We start from the raw sequence: 19,295 nt of genomic DNA on the forward strand, positions 1-19,295 counted from the left end.
TCCATACTTTCCTTTATCACCTAATATGTCATCCTGAGCAGAACTATACTGACCTAAGCCCCATAGGAGAATGGAACATAAAGGAAGTACTAATTAGGCCATATATAGACCGGAATTACCAGGAGAGACCGTTGAAGAATTTCTCTGATCACCAATTATTACTCCGCTGTTTACCTTAGTGTTAAGGTAAGAAGCTACAGTAGTACACCCGCTGGGTGTAAAACAAAACGAAGATCCTGATCACCGAAGTCAGTGTCACAATTTTTTCTGATACTCTGCACTTTCTAAGCACCAGCACTTTCTCTGAAGTCACCATTTATAATCCTCAATTTTGCAAAAACCTCAACACTTGCACTTTATTATGTGTGGACTTATAATGGATTATACTGCATGAACTTTTTATTCATATGGATCCCTACATTCATTACTGGATATCATTTTATTTTAGCTTGTTGATGAATTTATGACTATTTATTCATACTGTATCACTATATTTATATTTGACTTATAATTTTGTCACGTTTAGCACTTTACATTTATATATTTTTTTGGAGCGCAGCACCACTTATTGTTTGTTTTTGGATAGATTTTTTTGGGTAGCGTTTCACGCATATGGTGCCTGCTGCACCTGATATTTGCAACTATCTAGGTGGCTTGGGAATATCTACTATCACATCTTAGTTCTTATTTGATAAACCTCTCGGTCTTCTTTCAAGTCCGTCCCTCCCATCTGTTTCTCTTTTGTTAATTGATGTATCTGATAGCCAATCTCATCTGCTCCTTCATTCTTCCCCCCTCCCTATATAAGACTGACAGGTACATCGGCCAATCAGGTCTGAAAAAGAAGCCGTTGCTTCGAAACGCGTTACCGCTCATTCCACGTCAGCACACCCACTGTGTGACATCACGTCTGGCCCTGCGCCATCTTGCGTTCCATGCTGGTTATTGGCGGTAACTGGCCACTTTCTGTTTCTACCTATCAACACAGCCTGCGCTCGAGGCTGCCATGACACTACGACTGCCTAGTTGGACATCGATGCTGATAACTATACACTTTTTGTGCCTATATTACTCATCTATCTTGTGAGATGCCAATTGTTTTTATTTATATTAAATCATTGTTTTTAATGCTGCACTTAGTCTGGCACCCCTTTGTTCCTGCTAGTGTATTGCCATGCACTGCAGTGTGCTGGAAAATTGTTTTGGGATGCTATTCAGACTGAACGGCACTGCAGAGCATCAATGTGCATAATGTGTGTTGCAGTAACATGCATGTTACCACAGTGCAGCAGTGCGAATATAGTCTTAATGATGTGAAACATTCACAATGTGGGAGCCAGAGGCCTTGTCATCTAGGCAGGGCTAAGACAAGGCATGGAGAGAAGGGGCGCGGCTGCCCTGGATGCAATGGTTTATTGCAGGGTTGGGGGTGCCCTAACCCTAAGGGAAGGGGGGCACAGTTTGACATCTTTGCCCTGGAGGCTCGGTGACCTTGTCCCGACACTGGATCTAGGCTACTTACTCTGGAGCAGTTTTTATTTAATAATGGCAAAAAAGAGGTAGTTTGTCTTTGAATAAAAAGTGTGATTTAGTATTGCTGGTATATATCCTCTTCATTTATGTTAAGTGTCAAGTTTAAAGGTAGGTCTACTATACTTAACAGGAAAATCTTAGTTTTTATGAAAAAATAATATAACATGTATAACTGCTTCATTAGCTATTTTGTCATTTATTCAGTGTTACCTTCTCACTAAAATCTGCAGTCAGCTAAGGTTTTCTACAAAAACAAAAAAATGATTTCCTTGCAACCATAGCAACAGCACTTGAAGAACAGGACTTCTCAGAATTTTCATCCCCCAGGTCATGTAGTTGGTTTAAAGATTTTTCCCAGGAATCTTCACAGAGCTTGAGGTAAAATTTGAGGTATTATTTGTGGTGCTATTTACTGCAGGGACTGTAACATCTTTGGTGAGATACTTGCCAAGAGTTGAGCATGTTCAAAGGATGCTACATTCTCCAGCATCAAGCCGCATATTTTACCTCATTATATTTGCATCTACATGTTCAGGTCACACAAATAAATCGTGTATTGGTGTGGAATGGTTATTTTCCAACCTAAAATTGACCATTGAAAGACTCTATTTCTCATGAATTGGCATATTGTCACACAAGCTGTCCAGAGAAACTCGCCATTCTATCTAAAGCCAAAACACTTTATTTTTTTAAGATTGCAACTTACCAGCCCTTGAATGTGGTGGCTGCCTTAGTTTGTAGTTCTTCAGACTACCTGACCTGGGGGTAGTTATAGTGTGGCCTTTTTTTTTTGTGCAGCTCCAGATGGCAGCTGATGCCATTTGGAGCTGCACTGTCCAGCCACTGTGCACTATTTGTGACTATTGTCTCAAAAATAGTACACTCTGTTTTAATTTGCAAGTTAAACCCTGCCTCTCTATTTAATGCTTATTTAATTTCTTGCATATTGGCATTATACTAGACAATTTATAACAAAGGCAAACCTGAAGTCTTTTAATTATCCGCCCAGTCTCTATTAATATGTAGGGTATAGGGGATTGAAATAGATTTCAACTAGGACAGTTGGCAGCAGCATGAGAGACTCTTCTCTTTAAATGAGTAGCACAGTCCCAGGTCTGCTTTGATCTAATGAGCAACTCCAGGGCCAGGGATAGCAGATATCCTTCTGTATTTTTAGTGGGTTGTGAGGCATGGTGGGTGTATAGTTGTTAAAGTTATTGGACCCCAGACACTTCTTGGATGCAAAATAAAGTTTATTTCTCTTAACAAACCTTTTGGGGGGGCTAGGACACCCTTAGGTAGTTGCAAGATTAATTGGAAGACTCTGAGACTTCAATAGGAGGATAGCCATGCAGGGAAAGGCATCCAGCAAGACTCCACATTTGCATATGTAGGAATGCTGTCTTCTATGGCAAAAGTCTTTAACAGTTCCAAACATAAAGCGTAACAGTTCCTTCACTTCCACTACAATCACTCCTTGTAGTTCTTCAATACACTGAGCTCCCTGTCTCTTATAGACCCACTGATTCACTAACACTGAATCCCTTGAGCTCCTCCAATCTTCACAGTGGTATGTTCCTCAAGCGTCACCCCCACTTCTCTGCTGGGTCCCTAGCTTGATGGCACTCTAGATACCTCTCAAGCTTCACCCCACTGGCCTGCTCGGTCCCTGGCTTGACACAAGGCTACTCTGCAAGCTTCACATCCGCTGGCTGGGCCCCTGGATTTCCGCTGAAGTTTTCCGATTCTTCACCATCCCCGGTTAGTGAGAATACTGCTTCGGTACTTGCTTCAGTTACTCACTGTGGTCCCTGGTAACAAGTCAGATTGTCCCTTACTGGTGACAGTTTCCCCTCTACTTCCGACCAAGACAGGTTCCCTGGCCGAAAGAACCGTCACTTTTGGTTGGACTGCAAGCCGCAGTCCCAATTCTGTGCTACTCTCTTGCTTCTGGATAAGCCCTCAGACAGCCTAGCAGCCAGATGTGCCCGAGATAGGCCCAATTTCCCGGGCAATACAACACACATTCACCCAGACAGCCGTCCAGGTGGCACAGAACATAGATCACATGACTCCACCCAAATATATAGGCTCTCCCAGCAGGCCAATGGATTAAAGGAAACTCCTGCTCATTAGCTGAGACACCCCATATACCCATAACCTGACCTTGCTTTGCCCTTCTCGTGTCTAGTACCATCAAGTACCCGGCCTCCCAGTGGTAGAAGAGAAAAGTGCAACAAGGCCAAACTTAGTGAGAAATCAATAGATCTCTAGCAATCAGCCAGGATAACTATTCCTGGTAAGTACGTTTGTGAGAAGTAACCCTGCCTAAACTTCACAAATGTAAGTAACCTTTGTCCTAATAATTTTTTTTTATTAATTTGAGCTAAACTTAGGCTATTGTTTGAATTTTAGGTATGGAAATGTTTACATACATACATTAGTCCAAGCTTGATCAATGTAGCTATGTACATGCCTCACCTATGGGGATTCTTGTGGACTTTAGAAATCATTGTAGCAGGCACAGTGATTGCTGCTTGCTTCAGGGTCTGCTTCTGAGTGCTTGCCCTACTGCTTATTGAACACAGAAGGCTGCTTTCTTGGCAGGAGTGTCATTCAGAGTTTGCTTTGCATTTTCTCACTGAAGGTAAAGTCTTCTCTGATTGGACGAGGGGGAGATTGTAATATCATCACACCGCCTCTTCCCCTCATCCAATCGGAGAAAATTTCCTTACATTGAAAACATGCAAAGCGTTCCCTAAATATCACCTATGTCCCTACTTTAAATGTCAACCATGGCAGTGCCCAGCTCCCTATGCCCTTTGTTTTACAATTGCTTGTCTATTAACCCTGAAAATTACCAAAATTAAGCAAAAATTTGTATACTTTTAGGGAAAAATGACCATGTCATCCTTATGAATTTACCTCTACATACAGTATAATGAACAATCTAACAACCATTAAATGGAGGTTTAGCCCATACATGTGTGTGTTACTGTGCAGTGCGATGTCATTCATTTTGAATAGCAACCCAATGCACTGTTATAATAGTGGGTCAGGTCCATTTTTTTTAGTGCATTGTATGCTGACAGATCATTCAAAATTAATGGGCTTTGTTAATGTAGCACAACACTGACCCTCTGTGCTAATGCATATATGTTAGCACAATACATATTTTGAAAGGATGCCTAATGAATTTGAAAAAATGATTGTTAAATTACAAGCGTTATGCTTAAAGTGGAGTAAACTCACATGCATGAATTTTACCTATAATGAGGCTTAAAGGGACACTAAAGGCAGAATTTTACTTTTACATGTTATACTTCCCTCCGCTGTGCAGTTTGTTTTGCACAGAGTGACCCGGTTCCGTGTCTTCTGGGGTCCCTTGGCGGCTGTCTCGGCTCCTCCTCGCAAAAGCTTTCCATGTTCATGCGAGCTCCCTCGCATGGTGGAAAGCTTTTGCGAGCGTGCTCCCGTGATACATCGGCGGCCATAGCCGCCGACTGTATCACTCGGCCCGCCGCGTCATCCACTGTGATTGACAGCAGCGCCAGCCAATGGCTGCGCTGCTATCAATCCGCCCAGCCTAGCCAATCAACGGCCAGGCTGGGAAACCAAGGACATCACGTGAACGCCCCCGGGAATTTCGAACGGTCAGGTAAGGGGGGGTGGTACCATCGGATGTTTTTTCACCTTAAGGCATAGGATGCATTAAGGTGAAAAAACTTTTACCTTTACAACCCCTTTAACTATAGGTACTCTAAATATCTAAATGGTGCATGTATATTTGCTGTAGATTCAGCCGATGACGTCATCGGCACATGCGGTCTGAAGGAACAGCATACCCGTGCCATTCTTTCAGAGTGCTGTGCCATGAGCGCCGGCTCCTGCGCACAGGAATGACATCATCGCGGCTCCGGTCACTCACACGGCCGCAGTCCACGAACCCGGAAAGAAGACCAGGTGAAGATGAAAGCGCCTTCAGCGGTGACGGTGCTCTGATAGAGGGCTTCGTTATCAGGAAAGTTTCACATAATGTGCTAGTATGCAATGCATACTAGCATATTATGATATTGCCTTGCATGTTTTTTTTTTTTTTTTTTTTTTTTTAAAGCCAGCAGTTTACTACCGCTTTAATGGAATGATATTACTTTCAGAGAGTGCAAGGGCATGGCCTAGCTCTATAGTAAAGGATGAAGTCATTAAATAATTGGAGTTTATTCAGATTCCTGGCAATGTACTGTATATAGATGAGCTGGAAATTTATATTTTCGACAAGGTTGTAATGTTGATTTGAGGAAGTACAGGAGGGGGTTAATGAAAAATATGGTTAAGAATTGTAATAAAAGTTTTGTTTTAATAAAAAGACACTTTAAAACAAAAAGGGTAATAAAGGAAACTTTTGATTTTTAAATTGTCTCCATTTTTAGAAAAGTTTCCAAGGACGAATAATGTTGTGCCCCAGGGGTGCTTTCGAAGAATGCCTTTTCACAATAGCGATTGACCAAAAATATTTGCACTGAGTGCAAGAGTTCAGAATGTTATGCCAGCTACAGACAGGATTCAGTCAAAAGAAGGTAGCAGTGTAGGAAGGGTTAATCTTTTCTCAAGGGCAAAACTTAATTAAAAGATTGCTTTATTTGATAGTGTTCCCTGTCTCAACCTGCACTGCTGGGAGCCGAGAAAGTATGTATTTCAGGACATATTTCACCAAATGTGTTATTTTTAAGAAGCACCTTGACTTGTAAGTAATTACATCTGTAAGTCAAAATAAAGAGTTTCCATACCCCAAGGGAGGGGAGGATTGGGACTGGGAACACAAACAGGATCTAAGTCCAGGAATGAAAGATATGGAATTAAGTGATAGGCTGCGTATTTGTACAAAGGTATATTTTGCTTCAAAGTGTAGAATTTGTTAAAACTATACGCTGGGTGTATAATTAAAGTGGATGTAAACCCAATTCCTGAAATTTGAGCTGGGCACATATATCTTCAGTATTTTATTTCTCTTCAAAGAGCTAAGTCCCATAGCTCTCTCCTGGCCCGTTCCTCTGTTATCAGTCTGATAACTCCTGACAAATTCTCTGACACATCAGATAAAAGCAGCCTGAAATTTCTGTCCGAGGAGGTTGCTATAAATAGATTAGCAGGCAGCTGGCCCTATTACAAAACACCTCTGAGAGTCTCTGCCTATGATGAGAGGGGGTGTGTGTCTTTCCTCCAATCAGCAATTTTAGCTATCTTGGCTGTATGCCCAGACATTACACACTGTGCTAAACAGGAAGAGAAAATGTCCTAGCACGATCTGAACATTCTAAACTGTATATAAATGTGAAGACAGCAGATCTGTGGCGGGGCATCCATAGAGGGCGCAGAAGCGCCGCCCCCTTTCCCTCCTGCACCGCCACTGAAAAACAATACACAGATTCATGCATTGCATGAATCTATGTATTGTCGCCGCTGCCCACTATTCAGATGGCCGGCCCCCTGGTGAGCGCCGGCCATCTGAATAACAGCAGCTGGTTGGCTTTGGAAATGTTTATCAGAGCCAACGACTTCCAAATAGTTAACCAGGGGACTCACGGGGTGTGCGTTCCCTGGTTAACACTGACAGGCATCTCAGTCAATCATGTTCACCAGTTCTGGTTACCGGTAACCTGATTGGCTGAAGCGAGATCGAGGGCGGGACTACTTCGAGGGATTGTGAAGGAGGATCTGAGGATGGCTGACCGAGAAAGGTAAGTGCCAGGCAGTTGGGGGGGGACTAACTGGCGTCATTATAGGGGCAAACTGGCAGCAATTGATGGGCACAGTGGCGACAATGGCATGGCACAGTGGCAACAATTGATGGGCACAGAGATTGATGGGCACTGTGGCGACAATGGCATGGCACAGTGGCGACAATTGATGGCACAGTGGCTGCGTTTGGCATGGCACAGTGGCAACAATTGATGAGCACAGTGACGACAATGGCATGGCACGGTGGCAACAAGTGATGCCACAGTGGCTGTGTTTGGCATTGCACAGTAGCGACAATTGATGGGCACATTGGCAACAATGGAGGATACAAAAAATGGAGATGAATGGACAGCCGCACTCCAGGGAAACTTTAAAAAAGTAGTCTTTATTTCATAAAAAAACGAACATACAGATCCAAAAAATGCAATCACAGGAAGGGACAGCCGACACGTTTCGCACACAGTTAGTACTTAGTCATGACTAAGCACTAACTGTGTGCGAAACGCGTCGGCTGTCCCTTCCTGTGATTGCATTTTTTGGATCTGTATGTTCGTTTTTTTATGAAATAAAGACTACTTTTTTAAAGTTTCCCTGGAGTGCGGCTGTCCTTTAATCTCCATTTTTTTGTATCCTGCCTTGGGCATTGCCAGCACCTTGGACTCCTGAGAGGCTCCTCTAATTGTCTGCAGAGATCCACCTGGAGCGGTGATCCCTCTTTCCCATGGCAACAATGGCATGGCACAGTGGCGACAATTGATGGGCACAGTGGTGACAATGGCATGGCACAATGGCTGCATTTGGCATGGCACAGTGGTGACAATTGATGGCACAGTGGCTGCGTTTGGCATGGCACAGTGGCGACAATTCATGGGCACAGTGGCGACAATGGCATGGCACAGTGGTGACAATTGATGGCATGGCACAGTGGTGACAATTGATGGCATGGCACAGTGGCGACAATTGATGGGCACAGTGGCTGCGTTTGGCATGGCACAGTTGCGACAATTTTATGGCACAGTGGTGGCAATTGATGGGCACATTGTCGGCAATTGATGGGCACAGTGAGGCTGCAATTGATGATGTTTTTTTTGTTGTTTGTTTACGCCCCCCCAAAAATTTTGAGTGGCAGCCGCCAATGCAGCAGGTATGGATGTAAAACCTATGTAGGGAGATTTGGTTCATCTCTGTGTATCATCTGAGGCTGTTGACTTCACTGGGTGTATGAAGGTTTTCCATCCACTTTATAGCTGACTAGCATATAGTGTATACCCCATTGTCCCTGTTCCTGTTTTACTGATGCTAAAGCTGCACAACCCAATGTCCCTGTTCCATCACACATAATTTCATCTGGTTGAAATATCCTGTTTGTTAAAGTTCCCCAGAATATACATGGATTATTTGTATTTTGATTTTGATTCATGCCAGTGCTGGTGGCATGTTTGGTTCCTGAAGACTGCTGCTTTCCATTTCTTTCTCTACACTTTAAAAGCAGAAAATATATAGCCTATGAAGGGTCAACATAAGGGCCACCTTATGATTATTATTACTTATCATTTAAGTGGTTGTAAACCCGATTAAAACAACATCAACAAAAAAAAACTCTGCAAGACAATGGCCTAATGAGCTAGTATGCATAGCATACTAGCTCAATATGAATTACTTACCTGTGATCGAAGCCCCCGCAGCAGTCCTCGTCCCTCCGGCGGTGACATCTCTCCCGGGGGTTACTTCCAGGCATTGTGGCTCTGGCGATGTGATTGGCCGAAGCCGCGATGATGTCACTCCCGCGCATGCACGCGGACTAAAGCAACGGCACATATGTGCCATTGCTTCAGTTTACCCCAGTGCGCATGTGCCGATGACAGGGGATATCTTCGAAACCGTGCAGGTTTAGGAGGTATCCTGGGTAGTTACAGGTAAGCCTTATTATAGGCTTACCTGTAGCACAAAGTGGTTGTAAAGGGTTTACAACCACTTTAACCAGTTGGTAACCGCCCTATAGCCAAAATACGGCTACAGAGCGGTTACTGTACTCTAGGAGGGCGTCAATGTACGTCCTCCCAGAGACTGCGTTGTGCGCGCCCGAGCGGGCGCGCACACGCGATCGCCGGTGCTCGCCGGGTCTACGGGACCCGCAGCAACAGCACTCGCGGTAAGGAGCCAATGGACGCGGCTCCTTACCACGTGATCGCGCCGTCCAATGACGGCGCGATCACATTTGTAAACAAACCCTGCGGCTGGGTCACATGCAGGTCATCTCTCTCCTCTCCTCACACCGTTGCAGCGTGAGAGGAGAGGAGAGAGATTTTTTCAAATCAATAGTAAGTGCCAGCAGTGCCCAGCAATCCCCAGCAGTGCCCAGCAGTGCCCAGCAGTGCCCAGCAGTGCCCCATCTTTACCCCAGCAGTGCCATCTGTCCCCTAGGAAGTGCCATCTGTCCCCCAGGAAGTGCCATCTGTGCCCCAGGCAGTGCCATCTGTGCCCCACTAGTGCCATCTGTGCCCCACTAGTGCCATCTGTGCCACCTGTGCCCCACAAGTGCCCCAACAGTGCCACCTGTCCTACACCAGTGAACACCAGTGCCACAAAAGTAAAACAACACTGCCACATCAGTGCCACAACACTGCCACCTGTGCCCATAAGTGCCACCTGTGCCCATAAGTGCCACCTGTGCCCATAAGTGCCCACAAGTGCCGCCTGTGCCCACAAGTGCCGCCTGTGCCCACGAGTGCCGCCTGTGCCCACGAGTGCCGCCTGTGCCCACGAGTGCCGCCTGTGCCACACCAGTGCCGCCTGTGCCACACCAGTGCCGCCTGTGCCACACCAGTGCCGCCTGTACCAAACCAGTGCCGCACCAGTGTCATCTGAGCCACACCAGTGTCATCTGAACCACATCAGTGCCGCCTGTGCCCATCAGTGCCACCTGTGCCCATCAGTGCCGCCTGTGCCCATCAGTGCCACCTGTGCCACACCAGTGCCACCTGTACCAAACCAGTGCCGCCTGTACCAAACCAGTGCCGCACCAGTGTCATCTGAGCCACACCAGTGCCACACCAGTGTCATCTTTGCCACATCAGTGCCGCCTGTTCCCATCAGTGCCACCTGTGCCCATCAGTGCCGCCTGTGCCCATCAGTGCCACCTGTGCCACACCAGTGCCGCCTGTACCAAACCAGTGCCGCCTGTACCAAACCAGTGCCGCACCAGTGTCATCTGAGCCACACCAGTGCCACACCAGTGTCATCTGAGCCACATCAGTGCCGCCTGTGCCCATCAGTGCCACCTGTGCCCATCAGTGCCACCTGTGCCCATCAGTGCTCATCTGCACCCCACCAGTGCTCATCTGCACCCCACCAGTGCTCATCTGCGCCCCACCAGTGCTCATCTGCACCCCACCAGTGCTCATCTGCGCCCCACCAGTGCCATCTGCGCCCCACCAGTGCCATCTGTGCCCCACCAGTGCCATCTGTGCCCCACCAGTGCCACACCAGTTCCACCTGCACCACTGCAGTGACGCCTGTGCCCACCAGTGCCGCCTGCTAATCAGTGACCCCAGAGCCACAGCAGTGCAACCAGAGCCACACCAGTGCCACATTTGCCCATCAGTTACACCTGCGCCACTGCAGTGCCACTAGTGCCCACCAGTGTTCTGCAGTCCAGCCTCACTAGCCACCAGTATGGCAAAAATTTTTTTTACCACCGAGCAGGCCTTCCAGAAACTATGGGCGTCTGATGACAGCTGTGAGGAGTCTATGTCCGATTCCGATTCGGCCTATGAGCCCGTAACAGGAAGCGGGTCTGATACTGATTCAGAGGAGGAACCTGTGCCCTTTAAAAGAAGGCGTTCTGGCGTGGAGCAGCCTACTACTAGTGCAGTGCCGTCCACCTCGCAAGCAGTGCCGTCCACCTCGCGAGCAGTGCCGTCCACCTCGCGAGCAGTGCCGTCCACCCCGCAAGCAGTGCCGTCCACCCCGCAAGCAGTGCCGTCCACCCCGCAAGCAGTGCCGTCCACCCCGCAAGCAGTGCCGTCCACCCCGCAAGCAGTGCAACAAAGGTCAGGCACCAGTAGGGTGTCCTCTCTGCCCCAAAGGGATAGGGGCCATGCCAGCCTTCCCTATGGCCTTCAAAACCCCCTGTGGCTGCCTTCGAATTCTGGAGCATCAAGTATCCCCCCTTTCACCGCCCAACCAGGTGTACAGGTGAACACCGATAATTTTGACACGATTGATTTTTTTCATTTAGTTTTTACAGACGAATTATTGTCATCTATTGTGGCCCAGTGCAATCTCTACGCTCAGCAATTTATTCTAAGCAACCCCGATTCCAGCTATGCCCGCCCCTTTCATTGGAGAGACCTGACCGTAGAGGAGTTTAAAATATTCTTAGGCCTGACCTTCAATATGGGTCTCTCAAAAAAAAACAAAGGGTACGCCTATTGGTCTACCAAAGCCATCCACCACATGCCCGTCTTCTCATCCCGTATGCCCAGATCCCGATACTTCATGATTCTACGGTTCCTCCACTATAATGACAACACCCAGTGCCCTCCCCGAAATGACCCTGCTTTTGACAAATTATTTAAAATTCGGCCACTTCTAAATTTTTTTTCTGAAAAATTCCCCCAGTTATATACCCCTCAACAAAATATATCAATAGATGAGTCCCTTGTAAAATTCCACGGCAGGCTGGGCTTTAAACAATTCATCCCAAGCAAAAGGGCCCGATATGGGGTGAAGATGTACAAACTGTGTGACCGAGACACGGGGTACATCTACTCCTTCATTGTTTACGAAGGGAAGGACTCCCAACTACATCCCCCCGAATGCCCCGAATACATCGGAACAAGTGGAAAAGTCGTCTGGGAGCTCATCTATCCACTACTTGGAAAAGGATACCACCTTTACGTGGACAATTTTTATACTAGCTTGCCCCTGTTTAGAAATCTTTACCGGAGAGACACCCCAGCATGTGGCACAGTGAGAATAAACAGAAAGGGCTTCCCCCAAAAATTGGTGAATCAGAAGCTGAGACGAGGAGAGACGACGTCTTTACGGAACCAGGAGCTATTGGCTGTCAAGTGGAGGGACAGACGAGATGTCCACATGCTCACCACCATCCACAATGACACCTACGTGGAAGTCCCCAAAAGAAGCGGCCCAGTGCAGAAACCATCTTGTGTCTACGACTACAATTTATTTATGGGTGGCGTAGACTTCAATGACCAGATGATTGAACCCTATCTTCCCTCCCGAAAATCCCGTCACTGGTATAAAAAAGTGTCCATTTACTTTTTCAGTTTGGCCTTCTATAACTCTTATGTTATCTACAAAAAAGCAACACAGAATCCCGTTCCATATCTACTCTACCAAGAAGACGTTATCACCGCCCTTTTGTTCCCTGAAATGCCACCAGACATTCTTCGCACTGCTTGCGTGAGCAGACTTCACGAACGGCACTTTCCTGACAAAATCCCCCCCCCGTCGAACAGGTGCAGCCCGTCAGAAGAAATGTCGGGTGTGCGCCAGAGGAGGAGTCAGAAGAGACACAACAGTTTATTGTCCCGATTGTCCCTCCCAACCAGGCCTCTATTTAGGTGCATGTTTCCGCCGTTACCACACTATTGAAAATTATTAGGTAAACAAAATTCAAATTCCCTGTCATTTTCCTCCACACCCCTTATGCCACTGCACTCTACATACCTCTGCCTTCTCCGGAACCGACCCTGGACTGTTATACGACCACGATTTTGCCTAATGCTAAAAATACCTCTGCTTTCTCTGGAAATGACCCTGGCTTGTTATACGACCACTCTTTTGCCTAACCCTAAACTGTACCTACATCTGCCTGCTCTGGAATTGACCCTGGACTGTTTGACCACGTTTTTTGCCTGCCCCTTGGATTGATCTTTTACCCTGCTATGCTAGTGGGAACACAGGAGTCTCACACATGTGAGGGGCTCCAGAATTGTTTTTCTGGATGAAAAAACTAATTTTTTAGTTTTCTCATTCCCAGATTAGGGTCTGGTTGCCCGGAGGCTTCAAAGAGATTTGGGTGGGAGAAGCCTCTACCCCTGTCCCCATTCTTTCCTGGCCTTACTACCAGGACCAATATTTTGGCACTGCTGGCTATGTACCGACTATGAACAATATTGCTGCCTGGACAATTCCATTCATTGTCGCTGACCACGTCCCTGCCTGCTGCCTGGATCAGGGCTCTCCTCCTGTGGACAATTGCACTACTAAAAACACAGGTAATCCTTTTTTTTTGTACCCATTACTCAGCAGAATGTATTTTAGGGTGTAATTCTTGGTATGTACATGCTGTGTTAGAAATATGAAGGGCCTTCAAAAATGTGATAGATTGTAAGGAAATTGGATGTGTAATTTGTGTCCCTACAACACCTGATGGTGCTTCTTGGATGTTGGGTCTCTATGTGGCCAGGCTGTGTAAAAGTCTCACACATGTGGTATCGCCATACTCAGGAGGAGCAGCAGAATATATTTTGGGGTGTAATTTTTGCTATGTACATGCTATGTGTTGGAAATATCCTATAAATGGACAACTTTGTGTAAAAAAAATGCGTTTTCATTTTTTTTCCACATTTTCCAAAAACATCTGCAAAAAAATGAACTGTTCAAAAGACTCATTATGCCTCATAGATTATACGTTGGGGTGTTAGCTTTCCAAAATGGGGTCACTTTGTGGGCGTTTCCATTGTCCTGGTGCTCCAGGGCCTTCAAAAGTGTAATAGGTGGTTGAGAGATTAGATGTGTAATTTATGCTCCTAGAATGCTTGAAGTTGCTACTTCGGTGTTGGGCCTCTGTATGTGGCCACGCTGTGTAAAAGTCTCACACATGTGGTATCGCCATACTCAGGAGGAGCAGCAGAATACATTTTGGGGTGTAATTTTTGCTATGTACATGCTATGTGTTGGAAATATCCTATAAATGGACAACTTTGTGTAAAAAAAATGCGTTTTAATTTTTTTTCCACATTTTCCAAAAACATCTGCAAAAAAATAAACTGTTCAAAAGACTCATTATGCCTCATAGATTATACGTTGGGGTGTTAGCTTTCCAAAATGGGGTCACTTTGTGGGCGTTTCCATTGTCCTGGTGCTCCAGGGCCTTCAAAAGTGTAATAGGTGGTTGAGAGATTAGATGTGTAATTTATGCTCCTAGAATGCTTGAAGTTGCTACTTCGGTGTTGGGCCTCTGTATGTGGCCACGCTGTGTAAAAGTCTCACATGTGGTATCGCCATACTCAGGAGGAGCAGCAGAATATATTTTGGGGTGTAATTTTTGCTATGTACATGCTATGTGTTGGAAATATCCTATAAATGGACAACTTTGTGTAAAAAAAATGCGTTTTAATTTTTTTTTCCACATTTTCCAAAAACATCTGCAAAAAAATAAACTGTTCAAAAGACTCATTATGCCTCATAGATTATACGTTGGGGTGTTAGCTTTCCAAAATGGGGTCACTTTGTGGGCGTTTCCATTGTCCTGGTGCTCCAGGGCCTTCAAAAGTGTAATAGGTGGTTGAGAGATTAGATGTGTAATTTATGCTCCTAGAATGCTTGAAGTTGCTACTTCGGTGTTGGGCCTCTGTATGTGGCCACGCTGTGTAAAAGTCTCACACATGTGGTATCGCCATACTCAGGAGGAGCAGCAGAATATATTTTGGGGTGTCATTTGTGGAATATACATGCCATGTGAGAGAAATAACCTGTTATAATGACAATATTGGTATGAAAAAAATAAAAAATAAAAAATCTTAATTTTGCAAAGAATTGTGGGAAAAAATGGCAACTTCAAAAAACTAACTATGACTCTTACTAACTACCTTGGAATGTCTACTTTCCAAAAAGGGGTCATTTGGGGGGTATTTGTACTTTATTGGCTTGTTAGGGTCTCAAGAAATGAGAGAAGCTGTCAGTACTTCAGGTGTGATCAAATTGTTCAATTTTCAGAAATTGGTACCAAAGCTTGTAGACCCTATAACTTTCACCCAGACTAAATAATATCCAAATTTTTTTTTTTTTTTACCAAAAATATGTAGCAGTATGCATTTTAGGCCAAATGTATGAGGAAAATTACCTTTTTACAAAATGATATGATAGAAATGAAGAAAAATTCATTTTTTTACAAAATTTTCGTTCTTTTTTCATTAATAGCGGGAAAAAAAAAACGCAGAGGTGATCAAATACCACCAAAAGAAAGCTCTATTTGTGGGAAAAAAAGGACAAAAATTTCATTTGGTTACAGTGTTGTATGACTGAGTTATTGTCATTCAAAACGTAAGAGCACCAAAAGCTGAAAATTGGTCTGGTTATTAAGGGTGTTTAAGTGCCCAGTTGTCAAGTGGTTAACAATGGCTGTAGTGATATGTGTTTTCCACTCAGAAGGTATATACTGTAGCTGCAACAAGCAAATTTGAGTCATTGTAGTCTTCCTTTTGCTTGTCTCTTGAACCACAGTTGTCAGACTTGCAGTAATTAAAAAGAGATCTATGTGTAGTTGTCCATAACAATCAAGTTCTAATTAGCTGTGCATTTAGGAATGAATTACTCTTTACTTAAAAAGCATGAAAGTGTCTTGCGTAGGGTTGCAACTAACGATTATTTTTATAGCCTTGTCATGTGGCTTTCGAAAACAGTTTTGCAGCCAGAATGTGGCGGAACTCCATTCTGCTACCTCCGGCTCTCACCCTGCGTTCCCACTCCCAGCTGTCCTTTGTAAACACAGAAGCCTTCTGTGTTTACAAAGGATAGCTTTGCCGTTGGCGACTCCCATATCTAACAGATTCCTGCTCGCACTCACAGTGGGGCACGGCGGGGACAGATCTCCAGAATCTATTGGGGAAGAATGATCTTACTGCAAATACACAGGTAGTAGAGCCGCCTACATAGGGAGGTACTATAGCCGGGCCAGGTAGGTGAAAGAGATAAACACTGCACTCTGTACACGGCACACCCCTGAACACTGCACTCTGTTCAAAACACACCTCTGGACCCTACACTCTATTAAGTCTTTCCTCCCCCTCTTTTGCTAGCGTTGCATTTAAGTGGTTAACTAGCTACATTTAACCAGAGCTTTTTTTCTCAGAGGATAGGTGCAGGAACTCCTCCTGTGCAAGTCACCCCTTGTCTCCACCCCCTACCCACCTCCGAGCACCGTTCCTTGGTTTCACTCTCTAACCACCTCCGAGCACCGTTCCTTGTCTCCACCCCCTACCCACCTCCCAAACCCACCCCTTTTCAGAGAATACAGTAACATTTGTGGTACTAATTTGTATAGAACTTGTTAATAATAACAAGAAAAGCCGTAAAATAGATCCCATTCAGACAGCAACAATAGACCACCCACAACAAAATTCCTTCCTCCTCAGAAACAATAGACCCCCCTGCAGCAACAACAGATCTCCTCAGAGCCAGCATCGATAGACCCCCAGCAACAATGGACCACCTCAAAGACAATACATCCCCCTCCCTCAGCAACAATAGACCCCTTCCTCAATGGTAGATCCATCCCAGCAACAACTGCCCCCACCCAGCAAAATGTGACCCACCCCAACAACAATAGATCCCCTGCAAGCAACAACATACCTCCCCAGTAACAACAGACCCCTCCCTCTACAGTAGATCCCTCCCAGAAACAACTGACCCTCCAGCAACATGAGGCCCAAGCCCCAGAAACAATAAATCCCCAGCCAGCAACAACAGACAGCCCCACCTTCAAAAAATAGATCCCCTCCAGTGACAAAAGATCCCCCAGCAGCCAGCATCAACAGACACTGCAGCACATCCCAGCATCCCCTTGCTATTACATACATTTAGTCCTGGAGGTGCCGGAACTGCCTTCCCCCGCGTTCCTGCTGAAAAAAAGCCCTGCATTTAACGGTTCAAACTTGTTAAACAATGCTAATTGACTGGCGTTGCTTTATTCAATGTCTACTGCTTCTGAGCTCTAAGACTATATGTACTATTTACATTGTTTCATTTGGTCTTCTTTTGATCAAATTCTAATTACCAAAGAAAATTATTGTTGAGCTAAACCTAGAGTGTCAGGAGGCATGCAAGGTCAGGGCAACAACTGGGGCAAGCATCATCAAGTTGCCCCTATGGGGTAGCGCTACACAGGATACATGCCTGAAAGACCATGGGCTATATTCACCCCTATAATATTCAAGTGAAACCAGTGTTCAAGCATTAGCAATTGCAGCATTTGTTACACTAAATGAGGGCATTGATTGTATGTGTTTGGTATTTTTGGCAAATGGTTTGCAGGATGACTTACAAGCTATTTTTAATAATGCAGCTTATATACCTTTGTCACACACCCTCGCCTACTTGGAGCTTTGTGGTTATGTGTATACAGACAGAGGGATTGCTAAATGTCAAAAGAATTTTAAACATGCCCAGAAAATGCAGCACTTTTAATTGTTCTTTAATTACCATTGTTTGGAAAGATTGGTCTAATGCCCAAGTCACTAGTTGCTACACTGTTCTGATTTATGGAATAAATGTAAAGCTACTTACAACATCAGTGGTTGGGTTTTAATAAGCATATGGCACCAGGCTCAGACTTGTAGTCTGACAATACTAGTATTTGCTAGATAGGAAGGTATTTATTTGTGAGTTGGTCAGTGTTCCTGTGGGCTGCTCAACCTCAGTATGGACAATGACGTCCATGCTAGCCAATGCACTTCAGAACATATTTTATGGGAGTAAATGATCAATTTTTAGATCATTAGCTGCCTGAATCCTTATCGGTAGAATAGCTGCATTATCAAATCACGTTCACCATCTGTCTGTATTCCCTATGCATTCAGCCAAACAAGTCACATTGCCAGCTTTTGCTTATAGTCTAGGCTATCCAGTCCTCAGTCAGGAATCTAAGTCACGTTAAAGCCCCATACACATGGGCCGAACACCGGTTCAATAAAAATCATCTGACATTTGGTACGTGTGTATGGCTGCCAGTCCGACGGAAATCGTTCGGCCGGCTTCTGTCAGACGAGCATGTTGGAAAACCAGTAGTGTTGAGCAGAATATGCCATATTCGATTTCGCGATATATCTCGAATATATATTCGAATATTCGAGATATATTCGCTAAATTCGAATATTCGTGATATTTTATCGAAATTAATTGAATGCGATTTTTCGCTATTGCGAATGCGAAAATAATTGCGATTTTTTAATAACTGCGGTAGGAGCGCTCTGATTGGCTTAGAATATTCGTGATATTTTATCGAAATATCGCAACATGCGAATGCGATATTTATTGCGGAATTTCGAGATATGCTGGAGGAGCGCTCTGATTGGCTTAGAATATTCGTGATATTTTATCGAAATATCGCAACATGCGAATGCGATATTTATTGCGGAATTTCGAGATATGCTGGAGGAGCGCTCTGATTGGCTCAGAATATTCGTGATATTTTATCAAAATATCGCAACATGCGAATGCGATATTTATTGCGGAATTTCGAGATATGCTGGAGGAGCGCTCTGATTGGCTCAGAATATTCGTGATATTTTATCGAAATATCGCAACATGCGAATGCGATATTTATTGCGCAATTTCGAGATATGCTGGAGGAGCGCTCTGATTGGCTCAGAATATTCCTGATATTTTATCGAAATATCGCAACATGCGAATGCGAAATTTATTGCAGATATTTCGAAAACTGCTGTAGCAGCACTCTGAAATCGAATATGTATGATATTTTAACCAAAATACATATTGCGATTGCGATTTTTCGATCGCGCATGCGCAATTGCGCGAACAACACGCGACCATTTCCTGGAGCCTTGCCAGTTTCCAACTTATGATCGCAGCGCAATCACACAGCAACATGGTTGGAAGCAATTTCACTAAGTCTGAGGAAAAGTTGCTGATTTGTGTAAGTATTTTGACCACTGTTATTTCATCATCTTCAACTGCATTTTAGTCTAGTTTAAAAGTTAGTATATATGATCAGATATTAGTATTTCACAAAAAATGTGTCTCCTGCTTTT

Source organism: Rana temporaria, chromosome 8 (genome assembly GCF_905171775.1).
Source record: "Rana temporaria chromosome 8, aRanTem1.1, whole genome shotgun sequence".
Lineage (NCBI taxonomy): Eukaryota > Metazoa > Chordata > Amphibia > Anura > Ranidae > Rana > Rana temporaria.